The following is a 22,509-nucleotide window of genomic DNA, read 5'->3' on the forward strand; positions in this document are numbered from 1 at the left end:
AAATAAACCAAGACTTAAATTTAGAACATTTCTATTATTTGACTTGATAAAACAAGATTCAATGATATTCCTTTTAACTGTGTCATTACATGGGACTAAGGCTCTTGCTTGACTCCAGTTAATAGGATGGTCTAAATCTTTCATATGTACAAATAATGCATTCGATATTTGCCCAGTTCTCACAGAATATTGATGTTGCTTAAGATGCTATGAAAGAGATTTGCCAGTCTGTCCGTAATAGATTTTATCACACTTTTTGCAAGGAATTTCATATATGCTGCCTGGAAGATCTTTAGGAGAATTTTTGATTACTAAACTCTTGACATTAATATTACTGAAAACAACATTTATGTTAAAAAGCTTTAAAATTCTAGGAATATCTAAAACCTTTCATCATAAGGTAATTTTAGAATGTTATGCTTACTAAATTCAAGTTTGTCATTAGTTGAATAAAATGTTTTTCTAGCTCTTTTCCATGCCACATCTACAAAAGTCCTTGGGTATTTAAGTTTCAATGCAATATCATAAATAGTTTTAATTTCAGCGTCATTAAACTGCGGGCTACAGACACGTAAAGCTCTTAGGAACATCCCAGAAAAAACAGAGAATTTAACATTTTGATGGTGATTGGAGTAGTAATGAACAAAAGAGGCAATATTAGTTGATTTTCGAAAGACTGAAAAGGTGAAATTTCTATCATTTCTATGGACAGTTACATCAAGAAAATTCAAATTACAATTTCTTTCTTCCTCTACAGTAAATTTTATAGAAGGGACTAAATTATTGAGATTATTAAGGAATTCCTGGAGGTTTTCGTGAACTGGCCAAATACAGAAGATATCATCCACGTATCTAAACCAAATAACTTTTTGGGGCAAAATTCTTGGTAAGAGTTTTGTCTAAAAAAATTCCATGTAAATATTGCTAAGGACAGGAGATAAGGGATTACCCATGGCCATGCCAAACTTTTGTACAAAAAATTCCCCATTGAAACAAAATTTACTATCTTTGATACATAACCTTATGAGACTAATGAGATTTTCTACACTTAAGGGAATGTCATGACGCTCTAATTCCTCTTCCAAATATTCAAGTAAGTCATCTACAGGCACTTTTGTAAATAAAGAGACAACATCAAAACTAACCATATTAAAATCATAATTCAAATTTCACTATTCATTTGTATATATATATATATCTATATATATATATATATATATATATATATATATATATATATTACTTTATTGTCTTTACCTGGTTAGCCCTCAGTTTTCGTTTTTATCATTTTCACTGTCGAATGAATTTTCAGCAATGTCTCTTGTGCAAGAGTTTTGTATATAACTTTCGTTTAGAATATGGTACTTGTATGAAAGTTTGTGCGTTTTATATCTAACCTTTTGTTCTGTAACGTTCCAGTATATTTTTTTTTATATTTCAGTCGGAATAATGACAATAAACTGCAATTACATATGCTCATCGTTTTTCATTTGCGCTACAGCTGGAAAAGAAAAACAGAGAAGAAAGTACCTCAAAAATTATACGAAGTTGGATTAGAAAGGATTATAGCCCTTTACCCGCGTGTTGTCTCGCTACATAGCGATGCCGCCGAGTGATTGGCGAATTCCCACAATAGATATGGAAAATCAAGAAAATTTCGATATAAGGGGGTTCAGAAGGAAGTGTTTTGTTTGGATATGGTCAACAACACTTCCTTGAAAGTAGAGAAAATATATTAAAATGAATCGTATATATACCTACTAAACGCCACGGTCAAAACTTCTGCTCCCGTACATATACGTACTAAACGGTTCAGGGAGCGTTAGCACAATACGTATATATGTGACATAGTACCAAATATCTGGTTACTACACTTACCAATCATAAAATAGTTACCTCAAAACAGCCAGACACCTGAACCTTCATCACAGGTAAAATACGACTGAATACTCTAAAGACAACAGTGATTCCATAAACAACTTATCAGTATTGCAGAAAATCAGACTAAGTTCATTAAAACAGGTGTGAGGCAATCTTATATGTAATTAAATTAATTAAAGGGCATCATTCCATCAACAACGTTTAAAATTCTAAGTTTTTCCCTGGTTCCTATTCACTTCAATTAGATTAAATGAAAACAGCTTAATTACCACTCTATATTTCTACCTAAACAAAATTAAATATACTGGTGAGAAAAAATAAAAAAATTATAAAAATTTAAATAAAAACATTTATTATTAAAAAACTCAAAATCTCAGGCAAATTTCCTGTTACTTGAAAACAACAAAAAAGTTTAATTAATTCTTGAATTAATTATTAAGTAAAATTAAATCAAAATTAATTAATCACAAAAATCAAGAAAACTAATTAATCCAACTGAAATTCAAAAGTGTTATGTAATAACAATATTTTTGGAAATTAATTCTCTAAGTGCAAAACAACAATAAAACTTGAAAAGAATTCTAAGTAAATGCAACAAAAGTGATAAACTCAATTAAATATGCAATTATTAATTAATGAAAACAATTGATTTAATCAATTTGCGAATGTAAATAAAAATACAGAAAAATGTGGAAAATACTAAAATTGTAAAAACACTGAGAGAGCATTGCTCATACAGAACATTATATATATATATATATATATATATATATTATATATATATATATATATATATATATATATATATATATATATATAAAGGTTTTTGCCACGAAGGAACAAATGAAAAAGCGAGATAGCCGAGTACTTTCGGTCCTGTTCAGACCCTTTACTAAGGCAAACTGATTTTACAGAGGACAACATAGTCAAAAGAAGGCTTAATATCCAAACTGACACTACAAGATTAGCAATAAGGGCGATTTCACTCTAACAGAAACGAGAAACGCCTGAGGGTAGCCACACCTTGGAGGGTACACACGTGGTAAACAGGTTATTCTTCCAGAAAACAGTACATTTTGAAAAAACAAGGAAGCATATGCAACTTAATATCATGAAATTTACACAAATTTTCCCAAAAAATTATTATTAATGAAAATACGAAAGAAAATATAAATATGTATATATATCAAGCAAGAGAAAGGGGAGAGAGAATATCGAACTAGAGAGAGAGAGAGAGAGAGAGAGAGAGAGAGAGAGAGAGAGAGAGAGAGAGAGAGAGAGAGAGAAATAATAACTATATACATGTGGGACTAATTTATTAGTAGTTCATTTATTTTAAGGTCCTTTATAAACATCTTACAAATATATGGGTCCAAATGGTACCTTCCCGGACTAAGATTTAGGTTGTTTTTATTAGTGATTTGTATAATTGCCAATTCCAGCAAATTTCTTAAAACATAATCATTAGATCTAGCAATTACAGAGGTATCACCCCAATTAATACAATGAGATTTTTCACTCAGATGGATAAACAGTGCATTCGAAGTCTGGGCTGTTCTAACTGAATACATATGCTGCTTAATACGTACACATAAATTTTTACTTGACTGACTAACGTAAAATGATGGGCAATCCTTACAAGGAATTTTGTAAATGATGTTGTTATTTGTTACGGGACTATTCTTAATTAGCATATCTTTAATGGTATTGTTATAAGAGAACACTACATTAACATTAAACGATTTAAATATTGATTTTATGGTTTCAAATCCACAAAAGTAAGGTAAGCTAAGTACATTTTTAGGCATTTCTTTTTCATTAATAGCAACACTATAAAACTTTTTGTGAGCTTTTTGATAACATAAATCAATTAAATGAGGTGGGTAACAGAGATCGTTTCCTATCTTTTTTATATATTCTATTTCTTGGTCAAGATATTGTGGACTCGTGATATGCAAAGCGCATAGGAACATAGAAGAAAAAATTTAGATTTTAATATTAAGATGGTGGCCAGAATAAAAATGTACAATTCTTAAATTATTTGTGGGTTTTCTATAAATACTGAAAAAGGGATGACATTGTTATTTTCAATTTCAACAGTGAATTTTATGGATGGCACTAAATTATTCAATTTAGACAGTAAATCATTTACTTCGATACCAACAGGTTATACTACTAAGATATCATCGACATATCGGTACCATTTTAAGGGGACAAGTGTGATATTCGGGAGGTGTTGTCTCTCAAAAAATTCCATATATAAGTTTAAAAGTCTAGAGGTGATAAAGGGTTACCCATGGCCATACCAAATATTTGTTGGTAATATTCTCCAATAAAAATAAATCTGCAATCACAAACACATAACATAATCAAGGAAATTATGTGACTAACGGACATAGGCAATTCATGCAGTACAAGTTCATTACTTAAATATTCTAGCACAGAGTCAATAGGGACTCTTGTAAACAAGGAATATACATCAAAACTGACAAAGATATCGCTAGGGTTTAGTACAATGTTATTTAAATTTTCCACAAGATCAAGAGAATTCTGGATGTGTGAATTAGATACAGTTCCTAGTAGCAGGGATAACAATTTAGTAAGATATTTAGATAGTTTATAAGCAATTGATCCAATAGTACTAATAATTGGGCACATAGGTTTGTTTTCCTTATGAGTTTTGACTAGGCCATATAAATAAGGTAATGAGGGACACTTTACAGTTAACTTACACAAAAGTTCTTTTTTATCTTTAAGAATTTGTTTGATATTGATATTAAAGTTTTTTATCACTTGGTCCAACGGATTTTTTGCGAGTTTTTTTTTAAAGTTATTTCATCTTCTAGTAAAGTATGCATGCGTGATATGTAGTCAGTTTTGTCCAGAACCACTAAACTATTGGATTTATCAGCCTTGGTAATGTGTAAGCTATTATCATTCTTCAATTCTTTTAAACTTTTTCCTTACATGACGGTTTCAAATCTCAGAATGACATATTTGCTCTCTCTCTTTGTATGGAAATTTAAGACAATAAAAGTCTTTTAAAGTAAAAGATATGATTACAGAATTTTCTCGAATGAAATTAAGTCTCGTCATTTCCTTGAGTGACATCACAAACCTTTCCACTTCAAAATTAAAGTACTTACAAGTCAACATATTCTCTTTTGACAAATCGAGAGATATTAGAGTTAATAAACCAGTTATATTAGATAGTTTTCAATACAAAAACATCTCTAACTACTTATATGAAATGAAAGGTATCAGATGTATGTGAAATGTTTTAGGCAGCAGAATGATCTATACAAAATATGGTTTCTCAACAAAGACACAAGTCTGAAACAAGTAATGAGTATCCCATGATTGTTAAAAAGAAAAAAATTTGAACCACATGCCTCAAGTAGTGACAGCTATTTTCCTGCTTCGAACAGAAAATGCCATTTTCTCTTTCTTCTCTCATTCTACGTTATTCTTAACATTTAAATTATGTTATGTGAAATCTGAACATACATTATCAGAACATACAAACTCTAAGCAAAATAAGGAATCTGAAAATACTGCAAACAATTTTACAGCACTTCATACAGTTAAAGAGAGGATGATATGCATTGCGAAAGCAACAGCATATAAGATTCTTCCCCCTAGTAGATTGGTTATCCCAGTGTTTAATCCAAAGATTCGCAATGGGATAAATAATCAGCAACTACATTGTTTTTGCCACTTATGTGCTGCATTCTTAGATTATACTATTGCAAGCACAAAGATCACCTGGTCAGTCTTTAAATATGATTTTTCATTTGCTGGATAAATGATAGGGGATTATGATCAGACAACACTAAAATTTCTTCATTCCAAGGTCTGTTCACATGCACTTCAAACTTTTTAAGTGTTGTGATTAAGGCTAAAGTTTCCTTCTCAATTGTCGAATATACTTTCTAATGTTTTTTCAGTTTTGAAGACATGAAGCTCACAGGATGGTGGATATTATTTTCATATTCTTGAAGTTGAACAACTCCAATGCATCAACTTGTATCACAAATTTCTTGTTGAAGTCTAAATCTTGAAGTACTGGTCTTGAAGTTAAAATGGCTTTTGCCTTCTCAAAGGATTCTTAACACTCTGGAGTCCAAACAAACTTAGCTTTGAGACTAGTTAAGTCTGTTAAGGGAGCTACTACGGCTGAGAAATTTGGACAGAAATGACGATAGAATCCAGCCATGCCCAAAAATCTCTGTAGCTGTTTCCTGGTCGTAGGTGGGGTGGCCTTACAGATACCTTCTACATTAGTGTTTACTAGAGTGAGAAGGCATTTCCCAACTTCAAACCCAAGGTATTGAACAGTTGCCTTTACAAACCCACTCTTCTCTAGGTTGACCGTTAGTTCTGCTTCTTGTAGTTTATTGAAAACTTTCCTTGGAATCTTCAGATGTTCTTCCCATGTCGTAGAGTAAATCGCTATGTCATCAAGATATACACCTACTCCTTCTATAGATCCTATCAGTTGATTCATCACCCTCTCATCTAAAGGAATTTAATAATATCCTTTCAACAAGGCAAGTCTATCTTGGCTTGCCCAATATCATCAAGTAACTGATTTATAAGAGGATAATTGTCAGCCACACTGATGGAATTTAGTTTTCTATAATCAGTACACATTCTAAATGAACCATCTGGTTTCTTCACTAACACACATGGAGAACTGAAGTGACTTGAACTGGGTTTTGCTAGTCCATGTTGCAGCAAATACTCAACTTCTTTCTTCAAAACATCTCGATGGTAAGGTGATAAATGATAAGCTCTTTGCTTGAATGGTTTTCCATCTTCTTGAATCATGATCTCATGCTTTGTCAGATCAGTACGCCTAGGTATATCTGCAAAAATTTCTGGAAAGCTTCTAATCACTTCACATAACTCTTCACCTTGTTCAACACTCAGATGTTTCAGTTTATCCTCCAAATTTTTCAAATTTAAGAATTATTCATCTTACTTTCAGCTCCCAATTCGTTTCAGCTTTAGTTTATGAGAAATAAGGTTTCAAGAGGTTCACATGTATCTTCTTTTGTCGTTTTCTTCTTTCTGGTGTTTCAATCACATAAGTTCTATTACTTAACTTCTCAATTATCTTGTAAGGACCTTGAAATTTATTAGTGAGGGGAAATCTCTTGACAGGTAAGAACACTAACACTTGTTGACCAAAACTAAAACTTCTTATCTTAGTCTTAACATCATATCTCCTTTTCATTTTTCCTTGACTCATTTCAAATTTTCTAAAGAGAATTTTCTAATTTCTTTCAACCTTTTCCTTAAGTTCTTCACATACTCTCCTTGGATTTCCTCTTGATTTTCTTCCCAAATTTCTGCGAGAAAATTCAACGGTCCTCTCACTTCTCTACTAAAAATCATCTCATTAGGTGAACATCCCATACTTTCTTAATAAGCACTCCTAACTTCAAACAACATTAAGGGTAAACCAACATCCCATTCTCTTCCTGACTCAGAACAATACTTTGTCAGCATACTTTTCAATGTCTGGTGGAACCTTTCCAAGGCACCTTGAGTTTCTGGATGATAAGCAGTGGAGAACTGTTGTTTCACCCCTAACAAATTCATCACATCCTGGAATAACTTGGAAGTAAAGTTTGTTCCTCTATCACTTTGTACTATTTCTGATATACCAAACTTTGAGAAGAACTCCAGAAGTTTTTCAGCAACTATCTTTGCAGATATGTTTCTAACAGGGAATGCCTTCGGATATCTTGTCACAGGACACATTATTGTTAACAAATACTCATTTCCCTTCTTTGTCTTCGGGAGCGGTCCAACCATATCTATAATCACTTTGCTAAAGGGTTCTCCTCTAACTTCTATAGGTTGTAGGGGGGCTTTCTTGATGGTTTCATTCAATTTTCCAGCTATCTGGCAGGTATGGCGCTCACGACAGAGCCTGCTAACATCTTTGTGAAGTCCAGGCCAGTAAAAATATTTCATGATCTTCTCCACAGTCTTCCTGATTCCCATATGTCCAGACTCATGAGCTACTGCTACCACTTGCTTCCTCAATGGATATGGGAATAAGAATTTGAGGATATTCGCCCCGTACAGCATCTCCTGGTATATCATGGGTATATGCTTCCTCATCAGCAAACCTTCCTTCAGATAATAACAGATAGTAGTTTGTTGCATCTCTTCTCGATCAACAACTCTGAAGAACAAATCAACTAACGATGCATCCTTCTGCAAGTCCATTAGCTTCTCTCTTGTCACTTGACCAACTTCAAGGGTTAAATTCTTAATATCTACTAACTCAGCCACTGTAGTTCCACTACTGTCTTCAGGAACACTTTGACTTCTCGGAGTCTCTTCAGGAACAACAGGTTCTTCTTTTTCATCATTGTCATCTTCATCTTCTTGGGAAATATCTTCTTGGTCAGCACTAAGGGAAACATCACTTCCCTGGCACAATTCTTCTAAGCACAAACATCCTTCACTTGATACTTCTCGGGTGTGTAAATCCTCAGTTTCTTCACTTACAATCATAGTCCTCATCATACTTCTGGTAGTTACGAATCTAGGAAACATGTGGGGATTATTCTTCTCCAACTCTACCATAGGACTAATCCTCAACGGTTTGTCTGTTACCACAAGACAAGGAATAAATGGCACAGCACCAACTTCATTCCCAAACAGAACATGTACACCTTCCACAGCCAGCGAGTCCTTTACAGCAAAATCAACATTTCCTGTCACCAGGTCACACGACAGGTGTAAGCGGCATATACTTCCTCTGCTCCTATAACCTTCAAAATAACTGAATCTCCTGTGAGACTCTTCCCCAACTGAGGGTGAGCACCACGTACTAGCACACTATGGTTACTCCCTGTATCACATAATATCTTGACTGGTACCTGCACACTCCCTCCTTGAGCTGACAGCATACCTTCATAGATATATGGCTTAAAAGCCTCCACACTGCTAAGCCACTCACTGCTTGAGGTTACATTGCTATTGGTTGTTAAACATTCAGCTTGTTTAGTTTCAGTCTTCTCTGTAGTCTGATTCTTTCTTATACTGCTCTTCGTAGTTTGTTTCACCTGGTCACCTTTCACTACTTGGCAACCTGGCTTTGACAGCTGTTGACTTCGGTAACACTCTTGACAGAAGTGTCCTGCTCTTCCACACTTAAAGCAGACAACATTAGGTTTCTGTAACTGTCCTGAAAAACTGGATGATGATTTAACATAGGCTTGCTTAGGTGTATTACCTTGTGTACTCTTGGTAGTCTCCCTAGTAGGTTTCCCATTAAAAATGTTCCTGAAACTTGGATAAGACTTAAACCCTGGGTGTTGTTGATTCTGGTACTTGGCACTGTAATTGCGTTTACTGCTAATTATATTGTAATCTTCACTCAGTGTAGCAGCTTTGTCAAGTTTCTTAACCTCTCTCTCTCTCAAATAGGCTCTTATATGTTCAGGAATTCCCCTAAGATATTGTTCAAGAACAACTAATTCTTCTAACTCATCAAAAGTTTTAACTTTAGCAGTTTCTAACCAGCGTTTAAAATACCTTCTCCCTTTATAAGTATAATCTAAGAATGTTACCTTCTCATCTTTTCTTAAATTTCTAAATCTTTTATTGTAGTACTCCGCGGTCATCTGGTAAACTTGTAGCACATTGTGCTTAAGTACCTTGTAGTCTTTACACTGATCAGCTGTTCAGGCTAGATAAGCACTTCTCCCTTTACCAATTAAGACAGTTTGTAGCAAATCTGACCATTTATTTTCTGGCCATCCCATACCTGAAGCCACTTCCTCAAAGTGACTAAGTTGGTTAGGGTTAGATGGTGTTACAGGTAATGTGGATCTAGCTCTTATCAATTCCATCACCCTTTCAAACCTTGCTCTTTCTCTTTCATCTTCTGCAGCTTCTTCTTCTTCTCCTTCTCTTTTTTCTTGTTTTTCCCTGTCTCTCTCTTTCAGCCTGCATTTTCAGCTTAATCAAATTTTCTTCTGCTTTAATGCGTCTAAGCTCTAACTCTACATCACTTTTCTCTTTCTTTTCTTCTTGCTTATCTATAAGATCGGTACATGCTACATTCAACAACTCTTGAGCTAATTCTAACTCATCTTCATCAGTTATTCTACCAGAGCCTATCAATGATTCCATAGCAATACATCTCATTTGTGTCTTTACCATACTAGTAGACACATAACCACCACATGCCACTGCTAAAGTGCTCCACTGTGCCTTAGTCAGAGTAGTTTCAGAAAACACTTAGATGGAAGGGGCTACTAAAAATTCCTGAACATTGAAACTGAGCCAGTTTCAATAAGTTATCAACTAAAAATTCAACACAATAAATGCAAAAAAAAAAAAAAAAGTATATGGGCACTCTCCTAACAAAGTATATCCCTAACACCACCACTATAAACTAGAGTGATAAATTGCCAAGTATCTTGTTACTACACTTACCAACCGATGTCTGGCTGCTTTGAGGTAATTATTTTAATAATTACCTCAAAACAGCCAGACACCTGAACCTTCATCACAGGTTAAATACGACTGAATACTCTAAACGCAACAGTGATCCCTTAAACAACTTATCAGTATCGCAGAAAATCAGACTAAGTTCATTAAAACAGGTGTGAGGTAATCTTATATGTAATAAAATTAACTAAAGGGCATCACTCCATCAAGAACGTTTAAAAGTCTAAGTATTTAAATGGGTCTAAAAGTCTAAGTACTTCCCTGGTTCTAATTCACTTCAATTAAATTTAAGAAAAACAGCTCAATTACCACTCTATATTTCTACCTAAACAAAATTAAATATAATGGTGAGAAAAAATTGAAAAAATATAAAAATTTAAATAAAAACATTTAATATTAATAAACTCAAAATCACAGGCAAATTTCCTGTTATCTGAAAACAACAAAAAAGTTTAATTAATTCTTGAATTAATTATTAAGTAAAATTAAATCAAAATTAATTAATCACAAAAATCAAGAAAATTAATTAATCCAATTGAAATTCAAAAGTGTTATGTAATAACTAAAATTTTGAAATTAATTCTCAAGTGCAAAACAACAATTAAACTTGAAAAGAACTCTAAGTAAATGCAAAGTAATTCAAAAGTGATAAACTCAATTAAATATGCAATTATTAATTAATGAAAACTATTTCATATTTTACACATTGCAAATATTTATTCCGTTTATTTCATTTGAAGTGATTTTTCGTGTACTTATCCATTTTTCTTACTAAAGTGATTTTTTTGTGTGTATTTGTCAATTTTTCTTATTGAATTTATATATATATATATATATATATATATTATAATATATATATATATAGATGTAACTCCAATTTCCGGAGCAACAGCTCGAAGAACAATCCAAGGCGGGTCAGGGAAAGGCACTATCCATATGCATTTTATTAAAATATATGCTGACGTTTCACAACTCCACATAGTTGCATTTTCTAGGCTGCAAACAAGCGAACATGGCAATCAATAAACTAATAAAATCCGAATTACATATTATAATTAACCCTTTAACGACCAGAGATCCCATTTGGGATCTTTAAAACAGCTACTTTCGGGTAGTCGTGGTGAACAAGTTTGAGCTTGTATGAAATTGACGCTTTGGCAACTCATAGCTACACTCCTCTGCTCTTCGAATCAACCAATCAGAAGCCACCAGGCCCTCGCACAAAGACTGGAGGGCCTTCGACAGACACCTCAGTCGTGCGCAAGTTGGAAAACAGTCAAGACGTGTCGCAGTAACCTCCAAGTTCCCCCCCCCCCCAACTTCGTAATCATTGTAAGTTACACATGACCGGTGGATAGTGAAGCCTAATGATATGCTTACCTTTTGATGTTGGTTTGAAGGGCTGTAGTGTTACTGACATGTCGTAGTGACTAAAAACAAAAGTATAGATCCCATACGGGATACTTCGGTCGTTCTTAGGCGGACCACGCTCATCCCATGAGGGATGTATCGGACCGTAACGGTTACAACGGCCAGCAGAATACGACGTCGAATAATTTTTTTTAGTGCTTGTTTTAGACATTTGTGAATAATTTTAACAATATTTCTAGATATAACAGTGATGCTTTATAGATGTTAGGCTCATGTGCATATAAATGATTACCTTACAAGGGATTGAATGATAGGTTTTTGTTAGGGAAAGTTACTTTTTTTTTCATTACATGATTTTAAAATAGTTTTTTTTTATTTTTGCAGTTACAAAGCAGTATGTTTTCTGGGCAACGCAATGCTGCATTGGAGACTCAGGAACGTGTAACATGGGTAGCCCCTGACGACGCTGAATCAAGTGATATCGACATGAGCCCTTTGGACATTGACACTGATGATGACGACCCTACCTACGTTCCTGACGAAGGCCTTACTCAGGACGGTGCTTTGACCTTCCTAACTCTAGAGGTTAGTAGATGACATCCTTAGAGAGAGAGAGAGAGAGAGAGAGAGAGAGAGAGAGAGAGAGAGAGAGAGAGAGAGAGAAATGTGTTGTAAACATTGTATTTAAATGTCTCGTTGTTATAATGGTATTTAAATTTGTTGCCCTTTAAATGGTTTGTAAACAATGGGTATTTTAAAAACTTATTTGTTTACTTGCATACTCACTGACATACACGTGCACACACATGCACACGCACATGCATACTCACTTGACATACACATGCACACACACATGCATGCACACACAAGCACACATGCATGCACACACGATTCATTTACTGTTTTCACTTAATGTTTACTTTATTCTTGTTTCAGATCGCAAGGTCAATGTTGTCCCTCAAGCGATGCCTATGGAAGAGGAACCTGAGCCTAACCCTAAGAGGTCTCATGCTGATGAATGGAAGAAGGAAAACATTGATATCCATGCCCTGCCCGACTACATTCATCAGAAGCCTGGTGCCAGGAATTCTCTTGGCACCAGAGATTTTGCTTTGCCAAGAAGGGGCCAACAGGCAGTTTTGCAAAATATTGAGACACGCCAGAATGCCACTGCCCTACACATGCCAAAGCGTGTCACCATGAGGCAGACCTGCAAGTTCTGTTCTGGTGCAGGCCACATCCACAGTTCCCGCTGGATGTGTGAGGATTGCAAGGTTGCCCTTTGCCTTACTGAAGAAAGAAATTGTTTTGCTTTGTTCCATAAGATTTCTAAGTAAGTTGTTTGTTATGATAGTTGTTTATAGTGTTTTGTGTATTTTTTACTATTTTTGTATTAGAGTTTTTGATTAGAGTTTTTTATAGAGTTTTCTGTATTTTTATACTATTTTTGTATCTAATGTATATTTATTTTTTATATTAATTAAATTGTAAAGCCATATAAGTGTTTCTATTATACATTGTGGAACAAAAAAATGAATAAATAATAATAATCACAATGATTTATGGCAAATTAACAGTATTTATAAACTTGAAAAAGTTGCCCGCACGGCCCAATAGATCCCATACGGGATGAGCGTGGTCCGCCTAAGAGCGCCCGAGGCACCCATACAGGATACTTCATTGCATGCAATTATTTCGCTTACTTTGGAAATTTTGTAAAAGTACACAAGAGTAAAAAGGTCTTGTATTTACTAATACTACAACATACTAAGAGGATTTTTTAATGTTTCCCATAAAACCCAGGGTGGACTTTAAAGGGTTAAATTAAAACATTCAGAATATAATTGATAAAACATTTACTTAAAGAACAAGCAAATGGCTGGTGACAACCTACCCAGAAGGAAGTTAAAAACATACTATTGTACTCGTATAGAGTTACAAGGAGAGAGAGAGAGAGAGAGAGAGAGAGAGAGAGAGAGAACATAACAAACATACAGACAGAGTAAAACAGCTCAACAAGACCATCAGGCAATAAACAATTGTGTGGATGATGTTTGGGAGTTTAACGGTCGTATGGTCAATTTGATAATAATGGATGCCAGTATTGTTAAGTCGTTTTCTTTTTGTACCTGTCATACTATTGAAAAATCTTTATTGTCTTTATAGGTTTTACATATTTTTGAATGGTTTTTAAAATTAGATTGTTCAGGGCTAGACAATCTGCTCCCAGTTCTGAAGATGACCCCTCTGTGAGCATCAATGCGCACTCGCAACAGCCTCTTTGTACATCTGACATAGATCCCCTGACTACATCTGGGGCACTTGTACTTATATATAACGTTGGATGTAAACAAAGGACTGAGCTTGTCTTTGAACTTGAAGAGAGAGCCAGCTGTTCGGTGATTCTTCGGAATGAGTTTCAGGTTGAGGCCCGTAATTCCTTTTGAATGATGGTTAGAAATTTCTTCCTGAAAGTGTCATCTTGTATGTAGGCGAACGCTGCGTACAAATTCATTTTAGGGACAGTGTGATATAGAGGAGGTGGCGTCATCTTCTTATTCAACATACTATTTAACTGTCTGAAGAATAGTTTTGACGGAAAACAGTTGTTCCTGAAATAGTTTGAAAGAGTTGTTATTTCTTCATGAAAGGTCAGCCAATTAGATGACAGAGTAAAAGCCCTGTGGAGGAGGGTAGAAACAGCGTTTAATTTAAAATTGAAATAACACGAGCTATAAAAATTCATACCTAAACCCGTAAACGTACTTTTACGATATATACCCTATTTAAACAAGATTTTAATGCAGATTCTTTCTTGGACTTCGTCAATACCCAACACCCTAACATAAAATTTACTCTAGAAAAAGAATCTAACAGTAAACTCCTATTTTTGGACTTTCTTGTTTCCAAGAACTCGGTAGGATTCCACACGGGTATATATCGTAAAGGTATGTTTACGGGTTTAGGTATGAATTTTTATAGCTCGTGTTATTTCAATTTTAAATTAAACGCTGTTTCTACCCTCCTCCACAGGGCTTTTACTCTGTCATCTAATTGGCTGACCTTTCATGAAGAAATAACAACTCTTTCAAACTATTTCAGGAACAACTGTTTTCCGTCAAAACTATTCTTCAGACAGTTAAATAGTATGTTGAATAAGAAGATGATGCCACCTCCTCTATACTCATTGATACTACATATGAGGCAATAAAGCAGCATACCTACGAAGAAATAAATTACGATATGACAACAGAAAACAGCAAATCCCGAAGAGGCTCTACCCAGATCTATACATGACGGGAAAGAGGAAAAAATAGACAAGAAAGACAAAATCTGCAACCTTTTGAAAAGAGGGAATTGCAGATTTGGAGAAAGATGTTACTACAAACATCCTAAGATATGTCAAAACTATGAAATATATGGTAAATGTGCATACTTAGATGGATATGGGGATGATTGCAGAGATCTGCATCCAAAAATATGTAAAAACCTAAAAGAAGGAAAAGGATGTAAGTTCGACAAAAAATGCAAATATATGCACCCTGTAGCCATGAATCATAATCAAATAAATAACCAACCAAGTAATAAAATCCAAAATAAGAAAGAAACAAATAAAGAGAGAAATCAAGAATATCAGGTAAAAGAGAAAAGCAAACCAATGAGATATGCAGAGGTGTCAGCAAAAAAAAAATTTCAAAGCATCAGCTCCGAAATTCTACTCAAGAGATAATAACTGTATTTATTATGCAAGAGGATATTGCAGAAACGGAGAAAATTGCAGATTCAGACACAAAATGAATAATTATGATGAAGGAAGATCAAATATTATGGAAAAGTTGGATTTTTTAATGTCAGAATTTCTGGAAATGAAAAAAAGAACAACATACCAGAACATGGAAGAGACATGGGAAAATCCTTATTACTACCAGTATTAAATAAAGAGGAGGAAAACACGCAAACCATCATAGTGATGAATGCGCAGGGTTTAGTTACGAGTAACTCAAAAACGAAAAATAGAGTACCTTAGAAGAAACTAACCCCAAAATGAAAAGAAAATAGATATAATGAATATAAGTGAAACCTGGTATTCCCAAGAGACTGGGAATGATGATCAAATAAAAGGGTTCCAAACTTATAGATCAGATAGAAAAATAGGAATCAAGGGGGAACCGCAATATATGGGAAAGACAAAAAACAAGGAAAAAATAAAATATGAGAAAATATAGTACACTCAGAATGTGAACTAATAGCGTAGAATTTGAATCTGAAAAATTGATGAACATAGTAATATATAGACCTCCTAATACTAAGAGTTTGACTTAATAATTGAAAAATTGGATGATATATGTAGAAATCACAAGGACTGGACTATTCTCCTATCTGGTGACTTCAACTTGCCTTTCGTAGAATGGAAAGAACGTAATAGGAGATTGTGGTTGTACTTATACATATAAAAAAGAGAGTAATAGTAGTGCAGAAGATAAGAGGCAATTTGAAAAGCTATTAGATATGCTACTAGAATACAACATTCAACAAATAATCACATGCCAACAAGAAAGGAAAATACTTTAGACCTAGTATTTGTGAACAAGATGAATTAATGTTTAAGAAATAATAGTTTATAATGCGAGTATTCAGACCATAATGTCATAGAATTAACAGTTCATTCCAAAGCAAGTGAAAATAGAGATAAGCAAGAAATGAAAAAGTGGGAAGGATATGGAAATACAACTTCTACAGTAAAAATATAAAATGGTCAGAATTAATGAAGAATTAAACAAAGATTGGATAACATTTTCGTAAGTGATGACATAAGGGTAAATACGGAGATATTATATAAAATATTGGAGAAAAATAGTGGAAAAATATATACCGAAGAAGAAAAGTAACATCATTCATGCATACCAAGAGACAGAAGGATCTTGTTCCAGAAAATCAGAAAGTGGAAAAAAGGTCTTGCAAAAGAAAAAATGCATGGAAAGTTATAGAACTAAAAAGTAAGATAGAAAATGCAGAAACAACAAAAGATTATACAATCAAAAGAAAATGAAAAACGGGACTTGGAAGAAAAAACCCTATTAAATATCAAGCAAAACCCCAAACTATTATACTCATATGCGAAGAAGATGAATAAAAGAAGAATAGAAATAGGCCCTCTGAGAATTGAAGGGAGATTAACGAATGAAAAAAAGGAAATTTGCAACATACTGGCAGAACGATATAAGAGAGAATTCACCCCTAGAATAGATAATGAAGATAATGATATAGAAGTAAGGGATGAAAATAGTGAATATTTAGCTGACATAGATATTAATGAAGCTGATATTGTGGCAGGCTATTAATGAAATTAAAAATGGAGCTGCTGCAGGGCCTGATGGAATTCCTGCTATTTGTCAAAGAAAGTAGTTCATTCTATCGCAAAGCCACTTGCAATATTATTAAGACAAAGTGTAGATACAGGCAAGATATATGATGAGCACAAATTAGCATATATTACCCCTACTTTCAAAAGTGGATCAAGACTAGAGGCAAGTAATTATAGGCCTGTGAGTCTAACATCACATATTATGAAAGTGTATGAAAGGGTAATGAAGAAAAATATTATGAAACATTTAATAAAAAATAATTTGTTTAATAAAGGACAACATGGTTTCGTACCCGGAAAAAGTACACAAACCCAACTGTTAGTCCACCGTGAGAACATATTCAAAAATATGAAAAGCGGAAATGAAAAACAGATGTGGTTTATTTAGACTTTGCAAAAGCTTTTGATAAAGTAGACCATAATATATTAGCGAAGAAAATTAGAAAACACAATATCGTGGATAAAGTAGGAAGATGGTTAAAAGAATTTTTACACAACAGAAAACAGATAGTTATAGCAAACGACGAGAAAATCGGATGAAGCCAAGGTAATATCCGGTGTGCCGCAAGGTACGGTGTTAGCTGCAATACTGTTTGTTATTATGATTGAAGACATAGACAATAATGTTAAGGATTCGGTAGTGAGTAGTTTTCGCAGATGACACAAGAATAAGTAGAGAAATTACTTGTGATGAAGATAGGAACGCTCTACAAAGAGACCTTAACAAAGTATATGATGGGCAGAGGTAAATAGGATGGTATTTAACTCTGATAAATTTGAATCAATAAATTATGGAGACAGAGAAAGAAAGCTATATGCATATAAGGGACCTAATAATGAGACCATCACAAATAAGGAAGCAGTTAAAGACCTTGGTGTGATGATGAATAGGAACATGTTATGCAATGATCAAATAGCAACTCTGTTGGCAAAATGTAAAGCAAAAATGGGAATGTTGTTACGGCACTTCAAAACAAGAAAAGCTGAACACATGATTATGCTTTATAAAACATATGTTCGTAGTCCACTTGAATATGCAATATGATATGGTACCCACACTATCAAAAGGATATTGCACAAATAGAGAGTGTACAAAGGTCCTTTACAGCTAGAATAGAAGAAGTTAAGGACCTAGACTACTGGGAAAGACTACAATTCTTTAAAATTATATAGTCTAGAAAGGAGAAGAGAACGCTACATGATAATTCAGGCATGGAAACAGATAGAAGGAATAGCAGAAAATATCATGGAACTAAAAATATCAGAAAGAGCAAGCAGAGGTAGATTAATAGTGCCCAAAACTATACCAGGAAAAATAAGGAAAGCACACAGGACATTAATCCACTACGCACCAGCATCGATAATGCAGCGTCTATTCAATGCGTTGCCAGCTCATCTGAGGAATATATCAGGAGTGAGCATAGATGTGTTTAAGAATAAGCTCGACAAATATCTAAACTGCATCCCAGACCATCCAAGATTGGGAAGATGCAAAATATACCGGAAGATGTACGAGCAACTCTCTGTAGACATTAGAGGTGCCTCACACTGAGGGACCTGGGGCAACCCGAACAAGATGTAAGGTCTGTAAGGTAAGATCACACTGTCCCTAAAATCGAATTTGTACGCGGCGTTCCCCTACATTCTGAACATTATCTGAACATACTAACTCTAAGAAATAAGGAATCTGAAAATATTGCAAACAATTTTACAGCACTTCATACAGTTAAAGAGAGGATGATATGCATTGCAAAAGCAATAGTATGTAAGAATACGTACTAAACTGTTAAAGGGTCATCAGTTGAAACTAGCAAAACTAGCACTGAAACTAGTACTTAGCAGCTGATACTTAACAACCGGAACTAGTACTTAACAGCTGAAACTAGCAAAACTCTAGTAGATTCACATCAACCGTACATCTTATGTCTAGGTCAGTCCCTTCTGATGCTCCTGATTGGCTGTTGATGAGCCAATCACAGGGCTGGAAACTCTCAGTCTCTCTAGAGAGTTCAAATAGGCAGGTTGTATTCTCGACTTCTCCTGAGGGATACTTTTGAAAGTCGTATCCCTCAGGAGAAGTGGAACATACACCCTGCCTATGTTAACTCTCGAGAGAGACTGAGAGTTTCTAGCCCTATGATTGGCTTATCAACAGCCAATCAGGAGCGTCAGAAGGGACGTGCTGCCTAGACATCAGATACACGGTAGATGTGAATCTACTATAGTAGTACAGCTGAAACTAGCAAAACTAGTACTTAACAGCTGAAACTAGCAAAACTAACACTGAAACACTGAAACTAGTAATTAGCAGCTGAAACTAGTACTAAGACACCGACACTAGCTCTTAACAGCTAAAACTAGCAAAACTAGTACTAACAACCAAAACTAGATTAATAGCTGAAACTAATGAAACTAACACTTAAACTCTGAAACAAGTACTTAAAAACTGAAACACCGAAACTAGTACATAGCAACTGAAACTACCACTTAACCGAAACCAGTACTTAACAACCGGAACTCGTACTTAACAACTAAAAAACACCGAAACTAGTACTTAACAACCGAAACTAGTATTTAATAGCTGGAACTAGTACTCAAAAACTGAAAAACACCGAAAGTAGTACTTAAAAACTGAAACTAGTACTTAACAGCTTAAACTAGTACTTAACAACTGAAAAACACCGAAACTAGTACTTAACAACCGAAACTAGTACTTAACAACCGAAACTAGTACTTAACAACCGAAACTTGTACTTAACAGCTGAAACTAACAAAACTAAGTCAACACTGAATTATTTATCCCCATAAGAAACAAAGGAGAGTTGAATTTCACCCATAAGGTCTTCAGTAAGTGTCTAAGTCAACACTGAACGATTTATCTCTATAACAAACAAAGGATAGCTGAATTTCTCCCATAAGGTCTTCAGTAAGTGTCAAAGTCAACACTGAATTATTTATCCCCATAAGAAGCAAAAGAGGGCTGAATTTCTCCCAAAAGGTCTTCAGTAATTATCAAAGTCAACGCTGAATTATTTATCCCCATAAGAAAGAAAGTAGAGTTGAATATCTCCCATAAGGTCTCATTCACTAAGTGTCTAAGTGAACCAGACACTTCTGATTCATCCCCAAAGAAGATTATAAGAATTATTTCCCCCATAAGGCCTTATTCAGTCATTAAGTAGAGAGTGACTAAGTCTCCTCCTCCGCCTCTTAATCAGACACTGATTTATTTATTTAATAGATTTACTCATTGATTGATTTATTCACTTGTCACCATAAGAAAAAACAATGGAGAAAATGACAATAACAATAATTTGAGAGAGAGAGAGAGAGAGAGAGAGAGAGAGAGAAAGTTACAAGGATTAGGATGTCTCAAAGACTTGTTAGTCCATCCGAGGAGACATCGTGTGCTCACTTATCTTTGGGAGCAGGTTTTACTGTGCACACAGTGTCCTAATGATTTTGTCTAGCTTTCTTTTAAACTCCTCCACACTGTTGCTGTTTACAACTTCTAGTGGCAGTTTATTCCACGTTTCACATATCTTGTATGTAGAGAAGTTCCCACAATGGGATGTGTTGTATCTCTTCAGTTGTAGTTTCCATCCATTATTTCTTGTCTGGTTTTCGTTTATTAATGTAAATAGGTTACTGTCTACTTTTGTTATGCCTTTCAGTATTTTGAATGTTTCTATTAGTTGTCCTCGCAATCGTCGTGTTTCTAAGCCATACAGGATGGAATTAACTTTGTGGCTCTTGCTTGTACTCCTTCTAATATATTTATGTCTTTTCTTGGTGTTGGTGACCAAAACTTTACTGCATATTCAAGAAGGGGTCTAACTATTGATGTGTAGAGCTGCAGCACCGTTTCCTTGATCTGTACATGCCACCTTCAGACCAAAACTGATTTCCCTCCCAACTGTTTGAATGAGTGAGGAAGGGAGGACCTTTTTCTATACCTACCTTCTTTCCAACAAGGAGAGAGAGAGAGAGAGAGAGAGAGAGAGAGAGAGAGAGAAAATATTGTCCAAAAATAGGCAAGTGGAAGGAAGGAAGGAACCATAGAGAGTCAATCGGAGGAGGAGTGAGGATCTCCCTGCCGAGGAGCGTGTGACCTCGGGCAGGCAGCCATAGTGAAAGGTCTCTTTCCAGCTCATAATACTATGCTGTATGACTATTTTTATTTTTATCTTTTTTATTATTATCATTATTATCTTATTATTATCACTATTAATATTATTATTATAACTATTATTGTTATTAGCTTTGACATTATTATTATTATTATTACTGGACCCAATTTCACAGAGAAAAGGGACCTTACAAAAACAGGTTGCCCTAAGCACTCCAACCATTGTGGTCAATTAAGGCCTAAGCATCTGCTCTTGGATCTAAGCAATGTCTAGCGTAAATGATTCCTGTAAATGACAGGACTTTCTCTGCATACAGTCACTAAGCACTCACTAAACAGTTGTAATGATAGCTATAAGAAATAATAGTAGATAGGATAGTGTAAAAACAGAGGAGAGAGAATAATCAAAGTACAGTGAAATAACGAGAAAGAGAAAGAGAAGGAGAGAGAATAATCATAGTATGTGCAGTGAAAATAATGAGAAAGAAAAAGAGAAAGAGAGAGAGAGAGAGAGAATTGAGCTTTAGTGGTGTGAGTCGGAATTTGATCAACAGGCCTAGATGCAAAAAAACCTTAGTCACAGGACATTGGACCATAACACCGTCGCAATTTAAATCTTAAGACCGTCATAAAATCTTTGACCTGTGACCTCGCACCAAACTTACTAAGCTTCTATCGAAAATGAAGCTCCACGTCCAGGAGGAGGTATTAACATGTTAAATTATTGACTCCGCCTGGAAGAGCAGGAATTAACATGTTAACCCCACCTAAAAGGGGATGGGGAAAAATAAGGAAAGACCACTCCACGGATCAAGAATCTAGCTGGGTGGAGAACTAGAACCTACACCGCCCTAGGAGGTTGGGCGGAATTCGAATTCGAGGGTGGCTGAATTTCAGAACACCAGAAGAAGAGTCAGAGGACCAGCAGCCGTCAAACAGTAAAGAAGCAAGCACTTTCCCAGTGGTCCAAACCAGACTCTAACTTTATAAACTTTGTAGTTGTAACTTGTATTCTTTGCAACAGTAAAAAAAGAAATTCTGCCGTTCGTCTCATTCAAACTTCTCCTGAGAGACTAAAGACTATTAATGTTGCTAATCCAGAACTAACATTAAGAAGAAGCATAAAGTCAAACATAGAGCCAGACTGCAGAACGAATCATAAAAAAAGAAAGAAGCAGGTAAGAGAACATACACTCGAACACTCTACTTTACAAAAGGCACAACACAGTAATGTACAATCACTAAACATAAACATTCACAATGCACTTACACTCCATGAAAA

This window comes from Macrobrachium nipponense, chromosome 29, assembly GCF_015104395.2.
Source record: "Macrobrachium nipponense isolate FS-2020 chromosome 29, ASM1510439v2, whole genome shotgun sequence".
In the NCBI taxonomy this organism is placed as follows: domain Eukaryota; kingdom Metazoa; phylum Arthropoda; class Malacostraca; order Decapoda; family Palaemonidae; genus Macrobrachium; species Macrobrachium nipponense.